Source organism: Emydura macquarii, unplaced genomic scaffold (genome assembly GCF_026122565.2).
Source record: "Emydura macquarii macquarii isolate MOO-44397 ecotype Brisbane River unplaced genomic scaffold, CSIRO-AGI_Emac_v2 contig_2365, whole genome shotgun sequence".
In the NCBI taxonomy this organism is placed as follows: domain Eukaryota; kingdom Metazoa; phylum Chordata; order Testudines; family Chelidae; genus Emydura; species Emydura macquarii.
In genome coordinates, this window is record NW_027132502.1 from 1,786,299 (window position 1) to 1,809,328 (window position 23,030).

Below are 23,030 nucleotides of genomic sequence, written 5' to 3' on the forward strand. Positions count from 1 at the left end.
AGGGGTCAGCAACAGACGGCAATGGGCAGGAGGGAGGAGAAAATGAGGGACATTATAAAACAAGAGCAGGGAAATGAAACCCATAGTAGTAATCAAAGGGTTAGAATGAAAAGAGATCAATGAAAGAGGCAGACAGGCGGCTTTGAGGGTCGGGGCAGGGGTTTTTGCCAGGTGGAGTGTACAGGTGAGATCCTCCCTACCCCCCATACCTCCCTGGGGCTCGGGTGTCCTGCCTGTAGGACACGTTTTCTGCTACCACTCAGGAGATTGCAGCAACTTCATCCACTCAGCTGCAGAGCATGCAGGACCTTCCTTCTCAGTGCTGCCCCCTGGGGGCCCCAAGGAGGGGAGGAGACCCCCCCCCCCCCCACTGCTCAAACACCACGCCTTGGCAGTCCCGTCCTCCACGGTGCTTCTTCCTCGTCGCAAAGCTCCTCGGTGAGCCCTCCACAGCAAGCAGTGGCGTTCACCCCAGTGCAGCGGAACAATACGAGGACTGCCAATGACTCAATATTAAAGCAGGGCCTGAGCGCTCTGTGGTGTTGCACGGCCTCTCCGCACAGGGGTGAGATCCATCCCAAAGCCTTGCAGAATTGAATGGAAAACAGTGATTTTCGACGGGCTTTCTGCACCCTCCTACAGCGGCCCTGCTTAGCAGTTCTATGGGATGGTTAAAAGACCCACAGAAAGGCATTATTCTCTATTAAGCTCTGTGGGACAGAATCTCAGCTGGTGTACACGGTTGCAGGTCCATTCAAGTCAGAAAAGCTACACTAATTTACGCCGGCTGAGGGTATGGGCCGATAGATTTTAGAGTAATGTCCATAAACCACCTCAATGTTACCAGCTTTTGTCAAAAGTCTCACTGACATTTGGTGTTTTTCTTAAAGTCCCAGCTCCTGAAGTCACATGATTACATGAGACTTTCTTTCCTTCTTATAGGACATTTCTAGCCCTCCAGATTGTGGAGTAAAGCTTGACAATGTACCCTAAGTGCCCCCAAAAGTCAGAAGGACAATAAAAAAATGAACCCCAAATTCAGTACATTTCTTTGGCTTCAAATTATTAGATTTTTTTTTCAATCGCATGATTTTGCATGGCCTGACATGAATTTTTGAAAAGCTGGGGTTGGCAATATGGAACTCTATTACATTTCTATTGGTTTCATCCCTAGCAACTTCTCCCAGACTGTTCTGTGGTGCGGGGAAAGAGACATACTAAAAGAATGAAGAAGCGGAGGCTATTAGAAAAGGACACATTCTGTTGTCTGTTCTTTCATGGTCATTTAAAAAAAAAATCCCTACTTCATTATTTCCCATAAGTGGAAACAGATTGACTTTCTTTAAAAAAAAATTCTTAAACAGAAAATCTCCTTAGTCAGACTCAGCAAGCAGATTAGTCACTTTTGCAACCCACAAAAAAAAAAAAAAAAAAGTTTTCTGGAAAGCATAACTGTCTGTAAATGACAGCATTACTCTCTCTGCTGCTGAGACGCCTACAAGTTCTCTTACTTCCATGACTCAGCACCAGAGAAGAGAGAGATAATAAGGAGTGAACTTTCCTTCTGAACAGAAAACGTTAAAAACAGCACCCCACCCTCCCCAACCCCTCCCTGAAAAAAAACCTTGATGCAAAACCAAAGTTTCTGTCCATTGATCCTGCTCCCATTGAAATCAATTACAAATATCCCAAACACTTCAAAGAGGAGCTGGGTCAGGTATTGCTTGCATCATAATTAAAATGCAGAGCCTTTTCCCTCTCCCCCCTTTTCTCCAAATGAGCAAGAACACGTCTGTTTCAACAGAGAGGAATTTTACCTCCATTTATCTTCTGCCTTGCTCTGATTTGGTAGACAAATGAGTTGAAATTTTGCTTGCCTGAAATGAAAATTCCCAGGGGTTCTAAAGCAACCAAACACACACAAACACGCGCACGCACACACACACACACCACAGATGGTGAGAGGAGGGGAATTTCAGCGGGACTTTCCCTAGTCCAGTATGGTCCTCATCTGATCAAGTCATGTAAACAGCTTCCAGATTAAATGCTGCTTTAGAAAACACAGTCAGCAAAGTCTCCGCTTCCTTCTCCTGGGGCAGACCCTTTGAATCACAGAATAATTCTTAGCTGGGGATGAAGCTATGAAAAGTGGGGCTCAGACACTAGGTGGCTCCTGAAATGCCTACATGTGGACTTATGTTGATGCAGTGAGCACAGGTGCCGTGGAAATGCTGACAGGAGATATGGAGATAATGTGGGTAACTCCCATGTTACCAGGCACAGTCCCAGCATAGAGGACAGGGAGAGGGCCACGGATGGGACCCTAATTAAGAGGGCAATGTTCGTTTACCTACTAAAGAGACACACTGTGGAGCTGTGAGGAGAAAAAGGTGACTTCACCGCTCAACTTTACCAGGGCGCAATCCTCACCTGAGTTCCACTCCCCAAAACTTCGACCATCTGCAGGGAGGACGGGGTCACCTGACGCTTACCTTGCTCCTGAATCTGTCCAGTGCAGCTACCTCTGCCAAAGATCTACCTTACCCTTGATCAAAGATCCCGCAGACTAACAGCTGGGGCAAACCTCCTGGAGTCTCTGCCCCTACTGGAACCGCACGTCAGTGGCGTTACCCCAAGGAGGGATTTGGTCCCTTCCTGTGTTAGCTGTCAGGGAGTTCTGCTGTTGATCGTTTAAACGTCTTCACCCTGGAACCATAAATTAATGGCAGCAGCCATTAAAGTTGAAATGTAAAGCATCGCTCTGGGGTAAAGGCTTTTTCCAAGGCACTAACACCATTAAGTCTTTAATCTTTCTGCTTTTAAGATTAATGTACTGTACTACATATACTACCACTGCGACCGTTCACAGTATCTTCCCGGGCCATCTATTCTGGGGCTATTGGAAACAAAGTGTAGATCCCAGCCAGGGGTAAAATCCAGCAAAAGAAAGAATAATCACCTCTAACTTCATTCCATTGCCGAGAGTGCAGAATTTTCTGGCCCGTCTCTGAATATGTGGGGAAAAATGCCGGGGAACAAGATGCTTTGTCCATGAATTGCATATGGTCCGAAGGCAGGTTGGGCTAGAACAGCCATCATCACATCACGGTTCTGAGCAGCCACACCCAGGCAGCATGTGCTGTTCTTGCGAGCCTCATGTCTCAGGCACGATAGAAGCAGAGCACTGATCCCAGGAGCACTCCCCACGCTGCCTGACATATGACCAGGTGGCATAGAGAATGCTGAGCAAATGGACAGGGGCTATCACTTTCCAGCTCTAAGGATAAGAATCACCAGAGTAGATGGACCAGATTTTGACAGCGCCATATTTGGAGTCCCTAGTTTTTAAAGCCAAGTGCCTTGAAACTTTGCAGGGAGAGCAAGCAAAGGGTAGCGGTGAAAGTGAGAGACACCGTGCATCCACACACACATGGATTCTCACCGATTGTGCGCCCACTGCCACAGACGATATGTTTAATCCCAGAGGACACCCAGGGTTTTATATTCCATACAGGCAGCAGAACGTTTAGCGATTTGAACGTATGAGTACTTCAGGGTTGGGAGTGGAGCATCAAGACCTCTAGAGACAGTGCTGCTGAGAGTGAGACGAAACGGCATGATGCTCTAAATCCAAATGGCCCCACCTGACACCTGTATTTCCCAGGGCAAAGATCCCTTAGAACTGCAATACAGTAGCAGACCTGGAGTACCACAACTTTGGTCCACTTCTGTCCACATCCTGAAGCCATGCTGTTCCTCTTGTGACTGGCAGATTTCTAGGGCCAAATTCACCACCATCACATCTGCTTCAGCCAGCCACAATACTGCATGGCAAGTACCTAACAATTAATTGCTGCAATTATTCCACCACCCAAAATACACACAGATTTCCTTTGCAAAAGGCTTACTTCAATTCCTGCTCTGACACCAGGATAATTCCAGACTGACAATCAGAATGCTAATTCTTTGAAAGCAACACAGCTTGCAGAGAGATCAGAGAAGTGTAGGACTGGAAAGGATCTCGATAGGTCATCTTGTCCAGTCACACGCACTGAGGCAGGACCAAGTATTATTTAGATTTTAGACCCTCCTTGACAGGTGCTAGTCTAACCTGTTCTTAAAAACCTCCAATGACGGAGGTTTAGCCAACGCTCTCAGAACACTTTAGCAACTTTAATACAGTCGAGTCTTGAACTCCCTTGTCAAGTGGGAAGTATTTTTATCCTCCTTTTACAAATGGAGAAACTGAGGCACTGGGCGGTGAAGTGGCTTGCTCAAGAGGAGGCAGTAAATGTGGAGCAGAATCCAGGAGCCCTGGTGACTCCCAGTCCTTCTGCTCTCACCACTGGACCACAGCACAAGCACCAAGACAAGATCATAGGGTTGCTAGTATTTTTCCTCCAGAGCCGGAACGGATGGTGCTGGAGGGATTTGAACTGCATTGTTTTAAACACTAGCACTGAGAAATAGGTTCAGAGATGAAGATTCAGATATAAACAAAATGGCTTATTTCAAACAAGTAAAAACATCTGTGTTTGCAGGAAATTTACAAGGAGGAGGAAGAGCCTACATCTCCCCCCCCCCCCCCCCCCGTCCACTCCCCAGTCCTTCTGTAAGTGGTGTCTGGAAATGAACACATCAGACAGAGGCGTGCTCCCTGTATCGCAGAGGCAGATGGCAAGCCAGGCTCAAGTTCTAATTCAGCAGGGCTGCGTGGGGAATTCGGCAAGGGGGAAGAAACGGCACACAATGTGCAGGCTGCCGTCTGCATTCATATAAATCGCTGTCTGCTGCTCGCAGCACAAGTTGTTCTGAAAACAAGAGTCAATTGTCTGTCGCCTTCTTTCTGTACGTTTCCTGCAGGGGCCTCGCTAAATGAGCGAGAATAAATGTAAGGGTGCGAGTCCCTATTAAGAGCAGCCTCCCTAGCATTGCCCAGCCAAGCCTTGACGTCATCATCATGCTAATTTAATCAGACCTGAGCAGTGATACTATAAATGGATTACCATGCTAGCTAGTGTGGTTACCGAGGTAACTCAGCCTTTTGTGCCATGGATACAAATCGGCTTAATGATAATAAAAACCTCAGCACAAATGAAACAGAAGGAAAAACCTGTCAGCGCTGACGCATACACAACCTCCTTTTCTCCCCCCCCCCCCAGCCGCTTGCTGCAATGAAAATAAGCATGGCTGTGATCTGGATGCTCAGCATTCCCATAGGGGACAAGTAAGTAAACAGAACCTGCAGAAATAATTCATGTGGGCTGGTGACTAATGCTGTCAGTGGGACTTGGTCATTTCACAGTGGACATGGAGGAGTTCAGTGGGATCCCTTTCCCCCTCCTCTGCAGAACGGTACTAGCCCCTCTGGGTAATTTACTATACACTTATTGGGAGGTGGTTAAAGCAGTTCCCCTTTTTAGACAGGATTACAATAGGATATTTTTCACTGGGCCAGAGGCTGGAGGGGAGGGAAGTCCTCTCCAAATGACACCAAGTTAAAATACAAAATAAATCTCTTGACTGGAAAACATGATGGGATGAGAACATGGACTTAATGGCCCTTCACTTTCAACAGGTGAACATGTGTGCATGGCCTAATAGCAGCAGGAGACCGTCAGAGGGTAAGAACTCACAAACCAGATTGCAAACTGAAGCATGCCAGGCCCCCGGCACAGAAAACACTAGCACAGTTGACATGAAAAAAGAAGCCGTCACATTGGTTTAAAATTAAAAATCTGCGTGCCAGCTTGAGACATTGTAATGTTGAAGAGACAAAAAGGCCCCAACAGTTAAACACTGAGATACTGTTCTGCAATCAGTTGAAGAAAAAGAAAAGATTGGCCAAGGGAAATCCTGGTATTCAGCATGCTGGAATGCATCTGTCGCCACAGCAGTGGGCTTTGTGCTGAAGCCATGACAAGTACATGATGGCATTAGCATATATCACCTATGTTCCTGGGGCACAGGATGAGGGGAGGGTTCTGCACATATAACCCTCCGTCTTACGTGAGCATGAAACTTGTTTCAAAGCCAAGCGATGCTCTGAACGGTTGGAGGATCATGGCCTTGGTAACATCACTCGGCACGTTTGGCGACCCCTCTCATCTGAGCCTCTCAAAGCATTCATCTTAAACACCCTAGGAGGCAGGTCAGGGTTATTACAGCCATTTTACAGAGGAGCAAGCGCCGGCATAGAGAGCTCGTGACTTCCCCTCCGGCCGCAGGTCAGGTCAGTGAGAGAGCCAGGAATAAAACCTACGTGTCCCGGGTTCCAGATGTGCCCTAATAAGAAGACGGGGGTTGAAGCAGTGACTGCGCAGGGAAAGCAAGAGGCAAAAGGTCATGTGTAAGATCCAGAACAAGTGCGAAGGAGTGAGGTAACTGGGTTTGTTATTCTGTACTCACATCATAAAAGAGCCACTTGTGCTTCTGCTGGGCACAAGTTGTCTGTCTGTCTGTCTGATTACAGCAGCAGGAGGGTTAGATCTCCCACAGGTTTAAGGAGGGTGATGAAGCAAGTCTGAGACTGATGGCCCAGGCAAGCAAGCAACAGTCAAGGGAGACGAAGTGGCAACCTTACAGGTCAGCAGAGAGAGGTCGAGCGTCACATCCAGGACTGGTCCACCCGGGAATGTTTGACTTACCTCTGCGTGTGTCTACACTCGACTCTGCGCCCTGCAGCTGAAACCCTGATGTTCTGTGGGTGGCTGAAAGTCCCTCCCTGAACAACAAACACCGTGTGCTTGGCACTGATTTACTGGTGCAATGTCAGCGCGGGCACTGGACGACTGCACCAGTACAGACAGTCTGGCAACAGTTCCAGCCCAGTCTAGGGGGTTAGAAAAGCAAGTCAGACCCGTCCATTTGCTTACGTACACATACACAGACTTCTACAGCGAGCCTGTCTTAGGCCCTGAGCAAACAAAGCACTGGAATTCAGGCATGTGTGCAGGTCCCATTGATGTTAATGGGGCTTAAAGCTCATGCTCCAATGATTTGCTGTTTCGAAGCCTTATGGCAGTCTACAACGCACAGCCCTCATTTCTCTGACAAGAGGATGAATTGTCAAAGGTGCTGAGCTTTCCCACTGACTGCAGAGGGAGTTACAGGTACTCAGCCCCTCAGCGAAACCAGACCCTAAATACGTTCCCCATTAAGGATGCACCCACGCCATCTCCCTCCCCCTCGAACATTTTTCTTCCTGACAGCTAGGTGTGGTCGCGGTTGTTATAGACACACTCCGCCCTGCACAGTGGCTCCATCCAATTACAGGTGCCCAAGAGACATTAAAAATGGAATTAGGTGTGTGTTAAAATTTACAGCACACTTCTCTCCTATTTATAATGTTGCGCTTGTTCACTGAGACACAAAGTTCTTTAATGCGCATTGAGCCGATTGGGTCCCCTCTCTTTTCCTTTTAAAAGGTCGTGCTGTGGTACGGCGCCTGGCTGACTGCCCTAGAGACCGATGTCCTCTGTCTGTCTGTCTCAGCAGAACAGGTACAAAGCAGCCGGTGCCACCATATGCTTCCCCATGGCAGCTCCAGCAGGGTCCTTCAACCCTCTCTGCAAAGCACTCCACATGGCCCTAGCAATTCCAGACCTCTCAGAGGAGATTGCTAGCCAAGGATGACAATTGGCGAAGAGAGAGGTGGAGCTGGGTTTTTGGGGAGCTTTGAGGTAGACATCTATCCTGCAGAGAATGGCCCAAACCCACCAGCACACTTCGCACAGGCTGTAACTGTGTAAGGAGTGTTGCAAAGGAAGGCTTACTGTCACCCCAAATTAGGGAGATTACTTCTAGGGTACCCAGCACTGCAGTTTCTGGGCCCCTCTGTGAACTGAACCCTAAAACAGTTGCATGATGCTCTGAACATGCGGCATCTCAGGAACTTCCCAGCAGTCAAATGGGGTACCAGAATCCCTTGCCGACAAGCACCACCTACAAGGAAAAGGAGAAAGTGACCGGAGTGCCTCTTGATTTGCATTCTGCCAGGCGTCGTCAAGGTTACTGCTTTATAAAGTGGCAGGATTGTTCTTTTGAATGAGAAATATTTGTCCGCAGGTGACTTTTGGAAGCATCCGTCCCAGGTGGGGTGGATTGGGATGGATTTGCTGTTATCCAAATGGGCTGCCATCATTTGCAAAGAACTGTAAAAAGATGAGCCGCTTAAAATAGAGACCAGCCAGGGGTTCTTCTCACAAAGTTTCCCCACTATTATTAATCATCACTAGTGTGACCACAGTATCTAGAAGCCCCAGTCATAGACCAGGACCCCACTATGCTAAGTGCTGCACAAACACAGAACATAAAGACAGTCCTTGACTCAAAGAGCTTCCAATGTAAGTGAATCTAATCTGAACAATGTATGGATTCTCCAGTTGCAGCATTTCCTAGCCCTACTCTCCTCCAATCGATGATATAAAAGGAATTATCAGCAGAGTCAATAATGGTAAGAAATTCAGTAGGTCAACCAACTACCCTCCTGTACGTTACCCTTAGAATGCTAAAGAACCTCAAAAAAACCCACCAGCCCAAAGCAAACAAACCTGGCTTATTTGTCTAGTGATTCACACCAGACAGAAGAATGAATGAATGTCTTCATTCCTCAGCACTGCTGTTTTCTAGTCATTCCTTTAGAGACAATTTGTGGCCAAAAAGGGTGACTAGCAAAATTAACGCTTGTTGGGTTTCTGTCACAGCTGTCCAGACACAGCCCAACCAATTCCACTGGCGAGTCTCTTCCCACACCTGCGTTTGCTTTGCCGTCGTAAACTGGCCTCATCAACAAAAGCTGTGTTATTTCGGCAGCTCTTTGGTCTCTCGGTGACATACTCTGTACTTGAAAGCCAGGCAAACACTAGCATGGTGGCCGTTTTGGACCAAGAAACCAGTGGGTAGAGAGCCTGCTGCTTTTGGGATGTCTCCTCTGCTGTTCCACTCCCCTGCTTTGCGAATAAAGTGGGGAAATGAAACCCTCCGTAAATGCACATTCCCAAGCCTTTACGGACAGATCGATGGCCAGGAGGCGAATTAGTGTTACAGGGAAGGCAGGCTACCCTCCAGGGTGTATGTCACGCACAGAAGGCTGGCCGGCTGATGGGAGAGCGACTGATCTTTACACTGCGAAGTAATGCGAACTGAGGGTCTACATGATGGTTTGGTAATCACAGCTGTGGAGGCGGGGGTGGTGGACAGACTGTACCAGTGGCTGCAATGCCTCTGGAGCAATGGATCCTACACCTCCTTTTTGGAGGTGCAGCATCTCTCAATACTAGTCTAGACCAGCTGGGGTGGAAAGGTTCAAATCCCTGATGCAGGATTCTCCTACCCTCTTTTGTCACCCCATCATGAGAATCCACAAGGGAGCAAGACTATTATAATCTTTTCCTCTTCTAATTAGGGCACCCAGTTAGCACCACTTGTGCAATTGCTAGGCAGATTTTAAATGGGGACTTAAGTAGCTGTTTTATACCTAATCAAATGGGTAAATACAATGATTTGCTCCAATTCCCACTCTGATTACATAGTGTAGCTATTTCGTTTCCTAAATAAGATCCTTGCACCCAAAAAGAACAGTTTAACGAGCTTAAGAGCAGAATGTTAGGCTCAATTTCTTTCAAGGGTAATAGAGTGGGAGTGTCTATATAATTAGCTTTGTTGGGCTCCCTCCCCCCGACACAATGCTTTTTATGCATGAGCTTTCTCTCTCTAGGCCCCCATACAGCCACAAAATAATACAGGGCCCGTTAGATTCAAACTGATTTGTACACAGAGGTTCCGGATGAGAAAGAAAGATTGTGAGAAGTGCTAGTTATTTTGACATGAAGTATCCCAAACCTTTACTTTTTCCTTTAACAGTCAAAAGTATGTATATGTTTTGCTAATTCATTGTAGTCCGAGCTGTTCTAAGACAGTGCAAAACCTACGATCCTCCAACCTGCTAATATATTTATCAAATACAAATCTCTGAAGTGCAGCAGGTGTTTCCCTTCTCTCCATAGAACATGAACTCAAGCTGACATCACACAATCAATGGCATAAAATATTAAATAATAAATCTCAAAGGACCTGAATCTGACTTCACTGACAAATTCAAGGGTCAATTCTCAAAAATAAAGTAATTGACCATCTGACTTTCCCCAGCAAGAGTCAGATTTTATGTAGGCTGGCCTTAAACAAAGGATATTTTGTTCTTTCATTAGGTCTTTCATTCTAAGATCTCAATGCATTTTCCAACCATCACCCTAAAGTCCACAGAAGGTAGGTAATTATCATCTTCGTTTCACAGGTGGGAAACTGCCCTAAAGAGGTTAAGTAACTTGCCCAAGATCTCACTGTGTTCGAGCAACAGTCAGGAACAGAACGACAACAACAAAATCTGATTCTCAGTTCCTTGCTAAACCAAGCTTCCTTTGGTGTTCAGTCTGATGTGTATCTGAAGTCCGTCTAAAGTACAGCCAGGTGCCTCTCATCCTACTTCATATTGGTAGCCTTGAACGACTGCCTGTGAAAATTGTCTTTAGAAATCATCAGATGTCAAAAGCCCCATCAGAAAGCTGTGACATGCTTCAGTCCATTAACATTTTCAAAACCCTTTGAGATTAAGGGTGCACCAGAAAGACTACTACAGAAAAAAGTCAGCTGTTGAATCAGACTGAGCATATTTACAAGAAACAAAGCTAACGCAAATCACCATCCTACTCCATTGCGTCTAGATTACCAAATATTTGTAATATAATAATAATAAAGCCCAAGAGTTGATTCAAGTGTAGCGGTCAAGTCGTGAATGCTGGAAGTCCCCGTATTGGTAGTTCAACCACAACAAGGGCTCAGAAAGGAATAGGTATTGCACCGAAATGTGCTAAATTTCAGGATTAGATACAGCGGTGCCTGACAGACAGATACTGAGAAACAGGGCATGAGACAAATCATGCTTCTGGGTTGGGTATTTCCCTAGATGACAAACCTTTGCCACTACTGCTCCTAAAGGTAGGGGCAAACAGCCACTGTAAAAATGTGGGATGGAGCAAAATTTACTTTACTGAGGCCATGTGAGGACCGGATACATCCCAGCAGGTTCAGCTGCAGAAGATAACAGGCCAATGGATTGGTGTTTCAAAAGCATTAATATAAGAGTCCAGCAAGCAGGGCTCTGATGCTCTCATTTACATAGCCAGGCCAGAAGAGGATATTGGCTCTGACAGGGGGACTGCTCGTGTGTGCAAAATTCTCCTTAGCTGTGTATTTGCAGGATCAGGTCCAGATTTCTAAGGAACGGCAGAGGCCCTGAAGCAATTCAAGGAGACACCAGCACTTTGGGAAGTCCCACACGTCAAAGAGACAAAAAGCAATGGACGCACATCTAAGGATTGTATTAATTGTTAGCCAGGCCCATTTCAATATGTCACTCTAAATGAAGTTGCAATTCAGCAGTGCACTTGGAAGCTTTTCCCCTTGTCTCTCTCACTGCTGAAAGGAGGACGCAGCCTTCGTTTCAATCCCCCTATTGCAAGAGCGTCTCTCCCACCTGTACCTCCTTGTGGTATCTCGGTCACCTAGGATCTGTCTACACTGCAGCAGGGAAACAGCCTCCCACCCAGCCTGGATAGACAGACTCATGCTAGAGCACTCAATAGTAGCGAGGACCATGTGGCCCCAGCAGCGACTCAGGCTAGCCACCTGAGCTCAAACCTACAGGGCGGGGTGACCTCAGGTGGCTAGCCTGAACTGCACTGTCCACACTACTATTTTTAGCATGCTATCTTGAGCCGCCCAAGTGCAAGTCTGTCTATCCAGGATCATCTGACCCTTCCCAGCTGGGTCTGATAACTAAACAAGATTTACTGGCCCCAGGCCCCCCTGGCTGTTAATGGGGCAGCCCACTCTTACAGGTAATTTTGTCTGAATCAAACCCAAGTAAGGTCCTGCAGGATTTGGACTATTGCTTTATGAACAGAGGCCTTTTGAATCTGTGGATTTAAGTATTATGTCTCTCTTTCCTCTACTGTTTGAAGTGAAAATAAACATGGACTAGGGCCCTAAGATTTTATTTTATCTGTCACACATCGCTGTCATTAAACACACACTAAACGAGTGGGTTTGGGTCAATAAAACTGCTCGTCTCGCAGTCTCAGCAAACATAGAAGAGGAAGCAGCGCTCCAACACATTCAGAAGCAGCACACGTTACATCATGAGTCGATGATCCAGCTGGCAGGCTGACATAGCAGTGGGTTTGCTTAATTGTCAGGTCAGACGTAGTACAGATCCAGGCTGTCAGTCCTTTTATTACAGCTTTGTACTGGAGAATGTAAAAGTTGTAGAGTGTGTGTATGTGTGAGAGAAAGAGAGAGAGCATGCACAAGGAACTGTAACGAAAAACAATAGGATCCAATTAAGCAAAGAAATACTGAAGGTGAATATCAATAAAGCAGTATCCATTACAATCTGGAGCAGTCTCCTAAGGGAAACAGTGGAAGCCCCTTCATTTGAATTATTTAAACTGGACGAGAGAAAGCACTGAAGAGTGTATTATAGGACATAATCTAGTCTTACTCGTTGGGGGAAAATGGCGAGGGGACTTAAAGTGCAAATAGAAGAGACATATTAAGCTACCAATATATTACACACTTACGCGCCTTCTCCTCTGTAGCACCTGTCATCCAGGCAACCTCTCTGCAAACCTTACTCACCAAATGTCCATCTCATTTCAGATTCTGCCTAGAAACTATCTTCCTTCCTGGCCTATGTATTTTCATACATTTCCCCCTTTTCTCTTATTATCTAGTTCAATTCAGCAATTATAGTATTTACGGTAACTGTAAAGTAATTTATAATATGATCTGTAGGAAAGATGCTATGCCAGATTAAACTGTGATTCATATCACCACATGCATGCGGGATTTTATACACACTCCCACACACATATAATGTGAACTCACACTCAAGTATGTTCAATATATAATGGCAGGATGCGCTCTAAAATGTTATTGCCATGAGTTAGGATGACCACATGACAACACTGGCAAAGCCATGAGTAAGTTATGCGAATTGCGCCAATGGCATGCCACTACAATCTTTCGAGAAAAGCTAAAATGAAAGTTAATTTCTTATTTGTTGCAAAACCTTATTGAGAGGTCCAGGAATAGCAACTTGCTCTGCTGCTAATCTCAGTCCTGTGAGATGCACCAAGCCTAAAATGCTGTGCAAATAATTCAACTAATGCATAAACAGAACAGGAAAGACCTGGAGAGAAGTGAGTGGAGTGGAGTGATCTGCAACAGGAGAAAACCTACGAAACTGAAAAGTAAGATCTACAAGGCAGTAATTAGGCCTGCACTTTTGTGTGGCTCCGAATGCTGGGCACGGAAGAAGAGATTCTAACCTATCTTGAACAGAGTGGAAATGAAAATGTTAAGAGGGATGACTGGAGTTACAAGGATGGACCATTTTCAGAACGAACACATTGGGGAAGTGTGAAGGTGGCACCAGTTGTAGAAAAGCAGAGGGAATCCAGGTTTATCTGGTTTGGGCATGTGAAAAGAAGATCAAAAGAATACACAGGAAACAGGGTGTTAAATTTAGAAATGGAAGTTTAAGAGAAGGGTTGGAAGAGCCAAAACTCAATGGACGGATGTCTCTGAGGAACTGCTTCAAGACAGACTGGAATGGAGAAGACAGACTTGAAGCGCCAACTCCAAATAGGTGGGACTAAGGCCAGAAGGAGAATTCAGTTAATGCATATGCTCTGCAGCGTCTCGCACTGTTCTATTTTTAACTGCAAAGGGTTAATTTACACAGTGGCTGCTCTTTGTTCTTGGGGCCTCCCGGAAACCTTCTGACCCTCTGAACCAAATTGCTTCAGGGCCAGATTCCACAGCCCGGCAGTTTGGACATTAGCCTCTGATGTGGAATCGTGTTAAATGTTAGCAGAAAAACCTAAATATAGTTAGGTACAATATGTGCAGTATCTCCCTGGCTGGCGATGCAGTGCTGTCCTCAGAGAATCCCCACAGTTCATTTCATCCATGTTGATTATTCTTTCCAAAGCTCTGAGGAGATGACCCTGAGCTTACAGATATCCCTCATAAAACGCAAAGTTGTCTTACAGCCTTTCCTTATATCAAGGTGTCAATAGTCAGAATCTTCTCCCCTCCTCCCCCACATTGACAATCAGGTCACTAATTAGCCATTACGCATGTGAGGCCCTCTGCTGGATGGAATCAGAACTACTCTTCTGCATCTCATAGACCCTGCACTGTTAGCAGAGACTCCCCTTTAGCGATAGTGCTAGTGTTTTTGGAACAGGGAATTAAAAACTTACCCTTGTGTCGCCATGAAGTTCTGAATGATTGTCGGTGTGCCAGATTTGTGACAACCATGGTTTTTCTCCATGGCTAAGGATTTCTAACGACAGCAATGTGCTAACTAATCTACTTCTTGGAAATCACTCCAAGTTGAAGGAAACATATCCAGGTATCTTCTGAAGCATCTCCACCTCCCAGCCCAAAGATTAGCTCTACCTCAACCGCAAGTTATGGGCTGGATGCAGGAATTATTGGGTGACAGTCTCTGGCCTGTGCTCTGCAAGATGGGAGATGATCATAATGATTCCCCGCCTGAAAAATCTGAGAAAAATCCTCAAATCATGCTGCCAGCTGTATCCTACCTACGTACCTCCAATGATGCCTGTTTCAGTGTCTTACACACACTCCTAGGTGAAACTCAGACAGAGTCGTCTGGAAACCTGAAACAGTCTGAGACTGAAATAAAATTAGGTCTCAGGCTACAGATAATGACAGAGATATTTCAACAACAGTTTCAAAATCTCATTTTCTGGGCAGAGCCATTTCTCCCACAGATTTCTAAGAAAAGACATCAATACTTGCTGGACCAACGCGTTATTGATTTCATGTAGAAATGACAGGGAATCGGAGCTCTGGCTTTCAGCTGTGAAGTAGGAGGTTTGTTTGAGTATAATATTTTCCCCCTTTCAAGTTCTCTTTCCTACCCATAGACGTTTTCTCCCTATCGAAACACCATATGGTAATAATACATAGGCCCACTGACACAGCCTGCAAGCCTGTTTTATGGAACAAAAGATGACAACGCGAGGCTGTGAAAATCAGAACTGCTTCCAAGCCAAAATATATATGCCATTTAGTTAAATCTTCCTGCAATACAAAGTTTGAGTCAAGGAAACAACTTTCTCTCTCTCTTGTACAATGAAACTTCTAGCAGACTGGAAGAATTTACAGTTATTAGAAGAGCTACAGAGATGCTCCATCAATTCATAAGTTTCATGTGGTTTTTTTTCTTAAGTCTATTAGTCTATGCAGCTTTAATATACAGAAAGAGACAATGCATCTCGGCACTGCAGCCATATCTCAATAGGTTCCAGGCAGGCAAGCGAAAGGCAATCAATGAGAAACAATATACAGACAGCCCCTTAAACCGTCTGCAGTCGCATCCGCCTCATACTTTAACTGTTAACTGTTCTGGACTGGGAACATCTTGTAACGATACTGAGCTATGCTCAGGCTATAAACGTATCACGTCTATTTATACAGTGATAGCAAGGTCTGGTGGAAGAACTGCACAGCTGGCGGACTGTCTTATTCCAATTCTTCTGCATTCGGCCATTCACTGAGGGCAGGACTGCTCCGTCTCCTATCCAGTGAGGGGGCGGGGGAGGGATCCCCTTCTGATTGTGTGCAAAATGGGGATCCTGGCACTTCCCTTCCTCCCCAGAGCGTTGCAAGGACAAATCCATTAAAGACTGTGAAGCCATAGAAGTACGTGAGATAAACTGTAGGGAAGCACCTGCTTTAAGTGTGACCCCAATAGCGTGCCTGAAACCCGCCCAGAGCTGCAGCCAGCACAGAATTCAGTTGCCCTAAGCGATGCGTCTCAGTGAGCACTCACGGCGCCGGTGCTTTGCAACCCGCCTTGGCGGCCCATCGGTCTCCGAGTGGAGTTGAAGGCGGCGGTTTGGAGCAAAAAGGTGATGCACAAGCAAGCTCCCACCCATGTTGAGGCTCCCATAGCTCTGATCAGTGAAGGGGCATGAGCTGACAAAGAAGAGAGGGAGTTACTGGTTACTGGCCTCTTAAGGAGAGGACTAGCCCCTGGGAAGCCTGGTGAGGATGTCCAGCCCGTCGCTGGAGATGAGCGGCAACAGGTGCCTCGTGTAGGTAATGGTTTTTAAATGAAAACAATATCCCCCATTCTGCACCGGTTACTGGTGTGAATAAAGCTTCCAAACGGGGTGCGGACATGGGGTGGCTTGGAATGGCCCTTTCCCACCATCACAGGGAGGGGGTGGATACTGCACAAGGAATTTCCCCACTCGGTGCATGCCCAGGACAAAGGCAAGGGGCGATCTCAGTCTCAGCACACAGGGGAGAGCAGGGACTGTTCCTCGTTTGCACCCTTGGGAGGTACGCATCGGCCCAAAGGGGAATAGAGGGCAAAGAGGAGGCAGGGCTAAGACAGACACCTCCATGCACATCAGTGGTCCTGGCGGGTGGGATTGCACTGCTCCATCCAGCCTGTGGCAAGGAGGCTCCGCAGCAACTCTCTATGCCCCCTCGCGCCCCCCTAAACACAAGGCTGAGCCCTAAAGGCCCTAGGCAAGTAATTAGCTCTCTCTCCTTTCCCACAGTAAGGATGGGCTTTACAAGCATGATGGAGCAAGATCACTTTTGCTGCCTCATCTTCGGGGCAAGGCAGCGCACCGCAGACCACACAGAGATGCACGAAGGCTGCACGAATGATCATGCCAGGGTGGGGTGGGGAAGCAGACAGGCAAAGAGTGAACAATGCGGGGAGAGAGCTAACAGCAGACGGGGGCCCTGCCTGAGGCATAAATGGGAGCACGGCTGGCTGGATCAGTGGCTCACACACCGGCCTCCCTCGCGGCGTCTGAACGGAGGCCCAGGCAACTATTTTGGGGGACGAGGGGGAGGAGGAATATGTGAAAGGCTTTTAAAACCGTGATTTTGCTTATAAGCCACCAGGCCTGATTTGCAGGGGGCAGAGCGATGGGTTTTGGTGAAATACCCCAACTGCAGCGTGTGGTCGGAGAAATCCCTGAGCAACGCCAGGGATCTACGTTCAATCACCCTCCGTCCTCCAACCTCCCCTGCTGGGGAAAGGCGATCGTTGAACATAACTCATGGACTGCAGCTTTGGAAGCCTGGAGGAGATCAGCAGGAGATGGCTAAATCTGGGACAGCTATGCTCTCTGGACCTGCCGGCTGAATGCTGGCAGGATTAAATTTGGATAATACAGTAACAAGCATTTTACTTTCTCTGGTTCAGTAAATCTTAGGTTCCGTCTGAGCATTGAACAACAGATGATGCTTTTTGCAAGAGCAGATTTGTCCAGGTGTCCTTAGCCAAAATCTCTCCTCCTATCGCGCAATGTGCTATGGGAGTAAAGATAAGCTTGGGGTTGAGAGACTGGGACTCTGGAGAGCTGGGTTCAGTTCCAGAGGCAACCGATTCACTGTGTGAACTTGGGCAGGTTACATAATCCCTGTGCCTCGGTTTCTCTATGTGCAAAACGGGAACATTCCTTCCCTACCTCACAGGGATGCTGTGAGGGTAAATTTGTTAATGTACGTGAAGCACTCAGATGCAATAGCCGCTATAAGCAGATAGGTAGTGTGCTGTGCACTGGCTACCTGCTGCCCTCCACCCCAGAGGTGGCTGCATTTCACAGGCATTATGCATATATTGTTTATGAAGCAGTATGAGCACCTTCAGCGTGAGAGAGAGCTCAGTGTTACTAATGAAACGGCAGATCACGATAACCTATGCTGGAGTAACTATGCTGGAGTGACTCATTTCCTAAGAGGCTGATGAAGAGTATGCTGGTGCCACTGAAAATAAGAGCTAAGAAACAAAATTTGACAATATATGGGATACCCTGAGCTGCTTAAAAAGGTAAGGGACAAGCTCTTAAACCATGCACAATAACATAATATCAAACACAGACGTTAAAAAGCCAACAACAATTTATGAGGTGCTACTTGCTTTATATTGCAGTTCCCAAAGTCAGTATTTATCCTTATCCACCCACAAAATTTGAGATGACAGCCTAGATTATAAAGTATTCTACACTGGGCTTCATCTAAACCCGGAGCCAAACACGTATGCAAAATGAAGGCATGGAAATGTTATTTCAGAAGCAGGAAAAAAAAAAAGCGTGTGTGAACTTGATTGTGCATTTGAAAAAAGAGAAACAGCAGGGATAGAGGTACTTCATTGTTACAGTGGCGATAGTACAACAGGAATGAATAATACCATGTAAAGGTCACTCTTAGCTGGTTCATCTGCGACAAGCTGATAATCTGGGATCTCAGAAAACTTTTAAAAAAATCTTAACTGACATGCTCTTATCAAAAGGATTAACTTCTAATACATACCAACAGATGCGGCAGATTCAAGCATCTGCTAATCAGAAAGCATCAGTTAGCTCGCTGGCTGGAGTTCATAAGCAAAGGAAGACTTTCTCTCCTCCAGAGATAAGCACAATCCAAAGATACACAGAGCTGAAAGTACAGCCTGACAATTCACATATATACCCCGGGTACCTGTGAACATACCTGCCACATTCATAACTCTCTGCAGTCGTGTGCTGGTGTGCGTGCAAAACTTAGACGCTGGAATGACAATTATGGCAACAGCACTGCCCCTGGAGAGCCTTAACTCTGGGACAAATAAAGCACCAGCCAAGCAAGCATTTACGAGTGCTTTTTGCAATACTGCATTTTGAGAGAGGAATTTCAGGACTGACTGAATTTCCTGCAAATAGCACCCAGGTCATTAGAGGCAAGGCAACATCCCTGCTAGAATGTTTAAGAGATTCTCTTTTTCTTCTGTGTTAGAAAAAAATATCCACCTGGGTTTTAGTATTAGGACAGAGACAGATCTGGGTCTGTAAGGGCAGAGTGGTGGCACTCAACCTTCACCACAACCTCATGCTCCATCTACAACTCCAGGGAAGTCGGATGTTGCTGCTAAAAATGACAAGCAGATAAATCATCATCATTAAGTTTTGGAATCAACACTTCATTGGGATGACGGGGGGTAGTTCACACCTTTCTGAAAGCTATTTTTTCAGGCGGTTTGCCAGAATAGCCATTAAGATAGCCCTGCATATGGCCACTTTCAGAAAGATCTCCCCACCCCTAGGAATAAGGTCTAGTTGATTTCTTTTTTAAGCCAAAGCTTAAAATTCACCACCAGAGAAGAGCTGATGTGCTTTACTGGTGCATGCCGACTGAATCAAAACTCTGAGGACACATCGGTATAGACGCCCACAAGCTGTAGACATGCTTGCCACAGCTGAGCGTTACTTTCAGAGTCCCCAGGTGCCAAATCTTACTCCCACCGACATCAATGGAAGCTGAGCCGTCTGCATCAATGGCACCAAGGTTTGGCTCAAAGCCAGACGTCCTGAACACCCAAAACTGACAATTCCCATTCATTTAGAATCTGTAAGGTCCATGCCATAATTCATAGGTTCCAAGGCCAGAGGAGATCACTGTGATCATCTAGTGTGGTCTCCTGTATAACGCAGGCCAGAGAATTTACCCAAAATAATTCCAAGAGCAGATTTTTTAACAAAACATCCAATCTTGAATTCATAATTGTCAGTGATGGAGAATCCACCATGACCCTCAGTAAATTGTTCAAGTGGTTAATTACCCTCACCATTAAAAAATTTCACCTTATTTCCAATCTGAATTTGTCTAGCTTCAACTTCCATCCATTGGATCATATTATACCTTTCTCTACTATGTTGAAGAGCCCATTATTAAATATTTGTTCCCAGACAGATAACTATAGACTGCGATCAAGTCACCCCTTAACCTTCTCTTTATTAAGCTAAATAGATTGAGCTCTTCGTGTCTATCATTACAAAGCATGCTTTCTAATCCTTAGTCATTCTTGGGGCTCTTCTCTGAATCCTCGCCAATATATCAGAATCCTCCTTGCATTGTGTGTACCAGAAACAATTCACAAAGGGTGGAGGTGGATTCTCCATCATGGGTAATTTGTAAATGAAGATTGGAATTTTTCTAGAAGTTATGCTTTAGGAATTATTTTGGGTACGTTTTCTGGTGGGTGTTATACTCAATGTCAGAATAGATGATCAGAGTGGTCCCTTCTGGTCTTGGAATCTATGAATCTATGCTTGCACCCAATTTACCAAGCAATCCAGACCACTCTCAATCAGCGGCCTGTCCTTTTCATTATTTACCACTCCCCCAATTTTTGTGTCACCTGCTAAGTTTATATTTTCTTTCAGGTCATGGATAAAAATGTTAAATAGCGTAGTGCCAAGAACAGATTCCTGCAGGACCCCTCTGGAAACACACCCACTTGATGGTGATTTCCTTTTTACAATTATATTTTGCGACATATCTGTTAGTCAATTTTTAATGCATTTAACATGTGCATGTTCATTTTATATCATTCTAGGTTTTTTTAATCTAAATGTTGCACAGTACCAAGTCAAACATCTTACAGATTTGCATGTGAGGGTGTCTCCCACAGATGCCTTTTGAAAGTGCGACAGGAGATCTAGCCTATATTACATAGTTAGGGACAGATTCCACCACCATTAATCACAGCATCCCTTTGAAATCAGAAGTTTGCATAGAAGACTGAGGGCTTGTCTACATGGGAAGTCAAAATGGTATACGGTACGGTAAGAATTTAAACCATTATGATTATATCAGTATAACCTCCACTGTGGATGCTCTTATTCCAGTATAAAAGGGCCTTTTTCCAGTTTAGATTATGCTTCTTTGGAAGTGGTTTAAGCGAACATAAAAACAACCACTCATACATGAATAAGAGTGTCCCCACAGCAGCATTATATAACTATAGTGGTTTAATTATACCAGTATAACTGGAAAAATCTCCCACGTAGACAAGACTTGATTCCCTCTTCCTTACTACTTCCATTGTACTGGCGCTTTTGAGAAGGAAGGGACGACTTGAGCCTTCTCTCTCTCTCTATACACACACACACAACTATATGATCCTACTATAGGCTGACAAGTGAGTCACTAGTTTTTTGACACTTACTGTAGATCAAATACAGACAAACATCAAAGGCGTGTATTATGTTTGCATCCTTTGAGCACTTACTCATGTACCTTTTGATTACAGCAAATGACACATTCAACTCCAGCATTTTCTTTTCTTGCAGCTGTTGTTAGTAGTTGGCGTAATTATATTTTTCACAGGACACAATTATGTTAACTAATAAATGCTGAAAGGTACAATGTAAAACGAACAAAAGAAGGGTCATTCAGTACCAAAGCTGAAACACTGCTTCTAACCCACCCTGTTTGTGCCTACCATGCTACGTAAGATTCCTACACTCCAAGTCTGTCTTCACTGCACGGTGAGCCTGGGTGATTGGCACCCAGGTCTGAATACCCAGGTGAGCTTAGCTTCTGGGCAAGCATCCCCACAGAAAAGTCCTACCTGGGTTAGTGTGTCCTCACTGTTTCTGCACTCACCTGTCTGTGTCTCGGAGCAAGACCTGACACATGCTAGGATTCTTTCCCAATCAGTTGAGTCAATTGCAAAAGAGCTTATCTGTCCTTTGGAGAAATTGTGGGAAGTCACTGGAGGACCATTCGCTCTTGTGTTATTGTGGCAAGGATGTATGCAAAAAGTGGGCGGGCTCCAGCCCATGTTAAAGTTGCTCAGGTGCCAACCCACCACTCCCTGCCCAGTAGATTACACTGGGCTTCAAACACCTCCAAAGCCAGGTCAGAGGTTTTACTGTGTGGACAGCAGAGGTGTTTGGGCTAAAGCCCAGTACAAGCCCGGGTTAACTGTGCAGTGAAGACACACCCCGACAGATATCTACATAGCTACTCACCTTAAGCACAGGCAGAAACCTGTGCACTAGATGCACATACAGGATCTCAGGGTTGCTGACTTTATAAACTGGAATAAGTTACTTGGCTCCATTAAACTAAGCCTGTGTATTTGAATTCCACAGAACCCCAAATAAACCTGTCCAGGGTGGTATTTGAATTTGGGATTTCTGCCTCCAGGACATATTTACAATATGGAAACAAAATAATGCAACATCATAGTCTATTCACACTATTTCAGAGCCCAGAAAGTTTCCAGCAGGGGGAGGCAGCAGGACATTAAACGGCTAACAATAGTAGTGTAGACATGGGAATCACTGCTTGGGCATGTAGAGAGCCACGTAGAGCACTTCAACTCTACTCACTTAAGCTGTGCCTCACCGTCTACACTGCTATGTACACCCCTGCTAGCTGGGCATGCAGAATCTGCACTCAACCTGCTGCTATAAGTGTAGACCCATTCTAACTATACAAGGTCATTTACCGCAATGGGTAGGGAGGCAGAGCCGCTACTCTAAGACGGTTGCAATTGAACATCGACAAATACCTCGCACAATGCAACCATTTGCATCGGCTAACTCTGATTCTTCTTACTTTTGTGGGTTTAGTCAGAGTCCACCGTCACTTAAACATACACGGATATTGTATGCACTGAGTTGCACACGCTTGTGTAGAAACATCTCTACATAATACATGAGAGCAATGGCAAGCAGAAAGTAAAAGAGATGTCCGACTGGACTGCTATTGGGTTTGGGATGTCTTTGGCACCACATCAACTGTCCCCTTGAAACGCCATCAGTGAGTCATTTTCCAGATGCTAAAAAATGGCGCCTGTAATGGTCACAGATCTGCTTTCCAGGTGTCTTCAGAATCACAGTGAGACTAAATCAGCCCTGCAGCCTCGATCCAGACATGGAAGAGTAAGCGGGATTCCATTCTGCGTTATTGCTTTATCAACCTCGCTGACAGCTGTGCTATGATCCAAGCAACTTCATTGCTGGGGATTAGACAACAAAGCAGAGAGAACACAGCTTGATATTCCGATAGCTGGGTCAGTCTGCCAGCAGTGACAGATGAAATGTGCTTTTGAGCACTTTTTTAATTCAACTAATGCT

The 23,030-nt window shown here is 45.7% G+C and overlaps 1 protein-coding gene across 10 annotated transcripts in view; it reads right to left on the bottom strand.

Moving 5' to 3' along the window:
- Positions 1-23,030, bottom strand: part of LPP (LIM domain containing preferred translocation partner in lipoma) — a 400,945-nt gene that overhangs the window by 156,867 nt on the left and 221,048 nt on the right. The gene's annotated exons all lie outside the window — the stretch shown is intronic.